This window comes from Cucurbita pepo, unplaced genomic scaffold (genome assembly GCF_057944985.1).
Source record: "Cucurbita pepo subsp. pepo isolate OVF unplaced genomic scaffold, ASM5794498v1 scafford_7, whole genome shotgun sequence".
Classification (NCBI taxonomy): domain Eukaryota; kingdom Viridiplantae; phylum Streptophyta; class Magnoliopsida; order Cucurbitales; family Cucurbitaceae; genus Cucurbita; species Cucurbita pepo.
This window is the reverse complement of record NW_028257912.1, coordinates 312,545-319,535: the sequence shown is the minus strand read 5'-3', so window position 1 is coordinate 319,535 and position 6,991 is coordinate 312,545. Positions and strand designations below refer to the sequence as shown.

The 6,991-nt window shown below is 45.2% G+C and overlaps 1 long non-coding RNA gene across 1 annotated transcript; it reads left to right on the top strand.

Annotated features, from left to right (window-relative positions):
• The first annotated feature begins 4,487 nt into the window (after positions 1-4,487).
• On the top strand, positions 4,488-5,854 carry LOC147786077 (uncharacterized). The gene is made up of 3 exons (XR_015414876.1): positions 4,488-4,579; positions 4,672-4,749; positions 5,318-5,854. It is a non-coding gene; the product is annotated as an uncharacterized LOC147786077 (long non-coding RNA).
• Positions 5,855-6,991: the final 1,137 nt, after the last annotated feature.

Genomic DNA, 6,991 nt, shown 5'->3' with positions numbered 1-6,991 from the left:
GCGGATACTCAAGAAACTCCTGAGACTCTTGCTGAGAAACCAGAGGTGAAGCAAGTGGGAGTTGAGGTTGAGTTGCTCAAAGATTCACAGAGTGATGTTGTAGCGGATACTCAAGAAACTCCTGAGACTCTTGCTGAGAAACCAGAGGTGAAGCAAGTGGGAGTTGAGGTTGAGTTGCTCAAAGATTCACAGAGTGATGTTGTAGCGGATACTCAAGAAACTCCTAAGACTCTTGCTGAGAAACCAGAGGTGAAGCAAGTGGGAGTTGAGGTTGAGTTGCTCAAAGATTCACAGAGTGATGTTGTAGCGGATACTCAAGAAACTCCTGAGACTCTTGCTGAGAAACCAGAGGTGAAGCAAGTGGGAGTTGAGGTTGAGTTGCTCAAAGATTCACAGAGTGATGTTGTAGCGGATACTCAAGAAACTCCTGAGACTCATGCTGTTGGCGAGGAACCCGGTCTATCATTCAAAACACAGAAGGCGATACCATTTCACTCGGAGGTTAGTTGAAGATGGTGATGTGTTTTGAGAAGATAGAGGGTGCAAAGAATCCAGCAAACATGTTGACAAAATGTGTTGATGTTGGAATATTGAGGTTGTGCAAAACCTCAATTGGTATGGTGTAGTGAAGATGCTCATGGTCGTTTGAGAGTGAAATTCTTGGTTGACTAGATTAGTCTCCAAGTGGGAGAATTGTTAGGCTTATGGAGCCTGATACTTATTTATAGCTTGGTCAACGGTTATATCCGGTAAAGCTATATTTGGTAAAGCTATATATAGTAAAGCTATATATGGTAAAGCTAAATCCGGTAAAGCTATATATGGTAAATAGCTATATATAGTAGATGGTTAAATCTGGTAAAGCTATATATAGTAAACTATACCATATATATATCTGGTATGGTAGAGCTTTGAAAATGTACTTTCTATTCTCTGTACTCTCTTGTTGTACATGCCTGAAGTCATCAATAAAAAATTCTTTTAGCTAGAGTTCTCCTTGCAATTCTCTCTATCCTTTTCTTTGTGATCATCTAGATCGAGCGTGTGCGTTGTTGTGCGATCCTAACAAAAACTTGTAGCATCCTTGATTTTTCTGTGTATGCAAGACTTCGATGTGATCCTAGGGATGGATTGGTTGGGCGAGAATCGAGCCCTCATCGATTGCGAAGCATGAAAGGTAACCTTTAGGCCCCTGATGGGAGAGAACTTTGAATTCAAAGGGGATATATCCAGAAGCACCCCTAGGGTCATCACGACGTTGAAGGCTAAAAAAATGTTGAATCAGGGAGCCTGGGAAATTCTGGCTAGTGTGACAAAAGTCAATAAGACCAGTCTCAAGGTATCCTCTGTTCCTGTGGTTGGGGAATTTGAGGATGTATTTACAGAAGAGCGACCAGGGTTGCCCCCTAATTGAGAGGTAGATTTTGTTATTGACCTCGAACCAGGGACAACACCGATATCCAAAGCGCCATATAGAATGGCACCTGCAGAGCTCAAGAAGCTAAAGATACAGTTACAAGAACTTTTGGACAAGGGATTCATACGGCCTAGCATCTCACCTTGGGGAGCCCCTGTGCTATTTGTTAAGAAGAAAGATGGAACTATGCGATTATGTATAGATTATAGAGAATTAAACAAAGTCACAATCAAGAATAAATATCCTCTCCCAAGGATAGATGACCTGTTTGACCAATTGCAGGGTGCAACGGTGTTCTCTAAGATCGATCTGCGATCAGGATATCACCAGATGAGAATCAGAGAGGAAGACATACCTAAAACAGCTTTTAGAAGTCGCTATGGACATTATGAGTTCATAGTCATGTCTTTTGGATTAACCAACGCTCCTGCAGTGTTTATGGAGTTGATGAACTGAGTGTTTAAGGAATTCTTAGACACCTTCGTGATTGTGTTCATTAACGACATCTTGGTGTATTCTAAGTCTGAAATGGAGCACGAGGAACACCTGAGGAGGGTTTTAACTCTACTGAGAACCCATCAGTTGTACGCCAAATTTTCGAAGTGCGAATTTTGGCTGCAGGAAGTTGCTTTTCTTGGACACGTGGTATCCAGTCAGGAGGTAACTGTGGATCCAGCTAAGATTGAAGCAGTCTTGAAATGGCCTAGACCAACCACGGTCACTGAAGTAAGAAGTTTTCTGGGTCTAGCAGGCTACTATAGAAGGTTTGTACAAGATTTCTCAAAAATGTCTGCAGCGTTGACACAATTAACCAAGAAGGGAAAACCTTTTATCTGGACTCAAGAGTGTGAACAGAGTTTTCTAGAACTGAGGAAGAGGTTGGTCACCGCGCCTGTACTTACAGTGCCTGACGGATCAGGCGGACTTGTGGTGTACAGCGACGCTTCAGGAAAAGGGCTAGGTTGTGTACTCATGCAAAAGGGCAAAATGATAGCCTACGCCTCTAGGCAGCTGAAAGAGTATGAGCGCAACTACCCCACCCACGATCTGGAACTAGCAGCCGTGGTATATGCATTGAAAACCTGGCGTCACTACCTGTATAGGGAGAGAGTTCAAGTGTACACGAACCATAAGAGCCTCAAGTATTTGTTTACACAGAAAGAGCTCAACATGAGACAGCGGAGGTGGTTAGAACTAGTTAAGGACTATGACATTGAAATACTTTACCACCCTGGAAAAGCTAATGTAGTGGCGAACGCCTTGAGCAGAAAGACAGCCCACACATCTGCCCTGATCACGAGGCAGAAGTACCTACAGGATGAGATACAGAGGGCTGGAATAGAAGTCTTGGTTAGAGGCATTACCGCTCAACTAGCGCAACTGTCGGTCCAACCCACCCTCAAGAGACGTATCATTGAAGCTCAGAGAATTGATACGCACCTCAGTAGGATCTGGGGTCAGCAAGAAATTGAGAGACCAGAGGGATATTCAGTCTCTTCTGAAGGGGGTTTGATGTGGCAGGACCGATTATGCGTACCTCGGGATGAGAAGATCCTACAAGAAATCATGACTGAGGCACACAACACGTCCTACACGTTCCACCCTAGTAGTACTAAGATGAATCAGGATTTGAAGTGTAGTTATTGGTGGCTGGGAATGAAGAAGGATGTGGCTGAGTATGTGAGTCGGTGTTTGACCTGTCAGCAGGTAAAGGCCCCGAGACAGCGACCAGCAGGGTTGTTGCAACCGTTGAATATCCCGCAGTGGAAATGGGAGGAAATAAGCATGGATTTCATCGCGGGCCTACCAAAGACTCGACGAGGCTTTAATGTCATCTGGGTCATTGTGGACAGATTGACTAAAGCGGCCCACTTTATACCCGGTAGAGCTACTTACCGAGTGGACCAGTGGACTCGGTTGTATGTTAAGGAGATAATCCGCCTGCATGGCGTGCCAGTGAACATTGTGTCTGACAGGGATGCTAAGTTTACTTCTAACTTCTGGAAGGGGTTACAGAAGGCGTTGGGAACGCAACTCAAGTTCACTACAGCTTTCCACCCTCAGACCGATGGGCAAACCGAGAGACTTAATCAGACCCTAGAGGATATGTTGAGGGCGTGTGTAATAGACTTTGCAGGTTGCTGGGACGAGCACCTGGCCCTCATGGAATTTGCCTACAACAATAGTTACCAGGCAACCATCCAGATGGCACCATTCGAAGCTCTATATGGGCGGAGGTGCAGGACCCCTATATTCTGGGAGGAGGTAGGCAAGAAACAGTTGTTGGGGCCGGAGTTGGTACAGACTACCAACGCAGCGGTACAGAAAATCAAATAGAGGATACTCTCTACACAAAGTCGGCAGAAGAGTTATGCAGACTCTCGTAGGAAAGACCTCGAGTTTGTAGTGGGTGATCACGTCTTCCTAAAGGTAGCCCCCATGAGAGGAGTGCTGAGTTTTGGGAAGAAGGGCAAGCTGAGCCCGAGGTTCGTGGGATGCTTTGAAGTCCTAGAAAGGGTAGGGCTTGTGGCCTACAGACTAGCATTGCCACCCACACTCGCCGCGGTGCACAATGTATTCTATGTATCGATGTTGAGAAAGTACACCCCAGATCCCACTCACATCATTGATCACGAAACGCTTCCCATTCGGAAGGACCTATCGTATGAGGAGAAACCCATTGGGATATTGGCACATGATGTGAGAAGACTACGAAGAAGGGAGATTCCCTTAGTGAAGGTTTTATGGGAAAACCATAGAGACAACGAGGCCACCTGGGAATGTGAAGATGACATGACGAGATCCTACCCCGAACTCTTCCGAGAAGGACCAACTTTCGAGGACAAAAGTTCCTAACGTGGGGAGGATTGTAGCGCCCGAGTATTAAAAAAAAAAAAAAAAAAAAAAAAAAGAAAAAAGTTTACAATAGGGGCAAACTAGTCATTTTGCCCTTATTAGTTGAGAGGTCTGTTTTGGCTGAGTTAAAATGGGGAAAAGGGAAAGAAGAGGGAAAGAAGATTAGGGTTTTGAGGAAGGGGAGGAGATCGGATCAGAACCGATGCTGGAGAATCGAGTCCCCAATCTAAACCGTCAAATAGCTCGAGGTAAGGTGCTCTCACGAATCGCACCTTCCTATTTCGACAAAACGTTCAAGAACTTCAGGTTAGTCCACGAGTATCTACATTGAGAAGTCATCAAGATTTTCGTGGTTTAGCAACGTTTTGTGTTGATCCTTGGACTCTTACCCTCAACAGCGCTATCTGGTTAAGTTCTGGAGTGAAGGCGACAAAGATCGGCGTTCGAATCGGAGTTTAAAGATAACGTGATTTTTGGTAAGAACTCGTGTTTTTCTCCGAATTTGAACTCAAATAATAAGATCTGTGATCATCAGAAAAATTTAAGGAAATTCTTTTGAAGGAGTAGAATATGAGGTCTACAAGTTTCGTGAAGAAAATTTAACGAATCGGATTACGAATTGGAAGATAAAAAAATCAGAAGAAAATAGATCGGAACGGGAAAGAGACCTGAAAAATGAAGGCAGGAGAGAGGGTGGAGGCCGCCACGCGTCGGTCGGCGTGTGGAGGAGAGCGGTGAAACCGATGATCGATACGTGTCGATCACCGGCTAGTGAGGCGCGTCCTCACCCAGCAGCGGGCACGCGTCAGGCGCGCGGACCCGGTCGGCCCGACCCGCGCCGCACGCGAAGCGCCCGACCCGACGCCTCTAACCCGCGCCTGCGCAGGGGAGAAATGCGTAGGGCACGCGCACGTAGGAAGCGCGCGTAGTGACCTTCCAGGGCGTGTGCATCGCGCGTGAGGCACCATTTTTCTTCCCGTTCGGTCTCTGTTTGCTTGTTTTTCGACCCGATTTTGATGCTGACCCTATTATTATGTGAATTAGGACCTGTGAAGAAAATTCCAGAATTGTTGGAATCCATTCCGTCAAGAAAACTCGAACTCGGGAAGGCACGCGTCGACCAAGTAAGTAGCCATTTGGATTTCCACGAGCAGTACTTGTAGGAACCGCTAGGAACAAGCATGCATGCTACCACCTATGAAATTAACTAGCCCGACTTAGCGTGTTATTATAGAAACTGCGAATATAAGATGATTATGGAAAGCTAGATACAAAATGTGTATTAAATCTGTTTTGGTTGAGACTTTGATAATGTATGTATGCATGAGGAGGTTGGGAAACTTGTGAAATCTGCGCTCCGGGTAAAGATGGACGTTATCTTCCCGTTGAGCATGTTTGATAATTTTGCATGAACTGCTGCGTGTAAACTCTATTGTATGATGATTGCTTGTATTATCTTTCTTGATGAATAGGAAGAAATTATGAGCTTAGATTAGGATGCTTATGGCTAAATAAGCTAGACGAGACCCTATATTGGGGGACCTCTAGAATACCGTGCAATTAGACCCACGAAATGATTATCGGCGGAACCAAAACAGAATTCCAAACCCGATAGGTTTGTGACACCAGGCACGAGAATCCTAGAGAAACACGAATCTAAGTCTAAGGCACCAAGTTCCACCCTAGAAAGAATAATAGGTCACCACGGTAACTGTAGGTAGCCCGCTAGAGTTAAGCAGTGAAGATAGTGTCATTAGAACCTCCACTTCCCTCTCTCCTCCGATACCATACCGTCGAGACAGAGCTCCGGTACGGTGATCGTTGAGCTTTGCAGATCCGGATAGGGAAGTGTGACAGGTGCCCAGACCTAGTGGTGATAGCTAAGGGGTCTTCTGAACAGGACTCCTGGGCGGTAGAAACCTGTCCCTGAGCGGAGGGCGTGTTGCCACTTAGGATGACTCAGTAGCTGACCGGCACATAGGGGGTCGCACCCCGTTTTGTGGATGTATGGTCCCGTGTGAGGGTCGTCAGTTAACCTCCACGGATGATGTTCAGAGAGAGAGTCACGTATTCAGATCCAGCCATACGATCCCCTCAGATTTGCTTATGAGGTCGCGCCTCACCTCAGGACACTGATCATTTCACTACATAAGATGGGCAAGCCTTTTATGATACAGAAAAGAGAGTTGTAGCTTAGATCACCCTGCTTAGAAACCCGAGAAAGACCGTGGTTACCTACCAAGATAAGGATGCGAAAAGAGCCTACAAGTAGGCTGCTTACTGAGTATTCTTTTATACTCATTCCTTTCTACTCTTTTTTTTTTTTTTTCAGGTGAGTGAGGCTAGGGATCGAGGCGGGAATGCATGCTGAATCTTAATGCCACAGAGGAGTGTCCCGGGGCGTCTAGGAGTATGTGCATAATTTTGTTTAGATTTGTCATGCATTGTTTTGTAAACCGCTTACTTACTATTCATATTTGAACACCTTGTTTTGGATTTTAAACCTCTTACATAATTGTTAAAGTTTTCTTTTGTGTAATCTCGTTTCTCTATTGGTTCTTACACGATTTCATTGCATAGTCTGTTGGTCCGGCTCTTGATTTCGAGATTCAAATTTTGGGTTGTGACACAGCTGCTGTTAGTGAAAAAGTGATTACAAAACTTGATAGTCGTCTAGCATCAATTTAATAAGAAAAGGTCCTTAAAGGATGACGAATA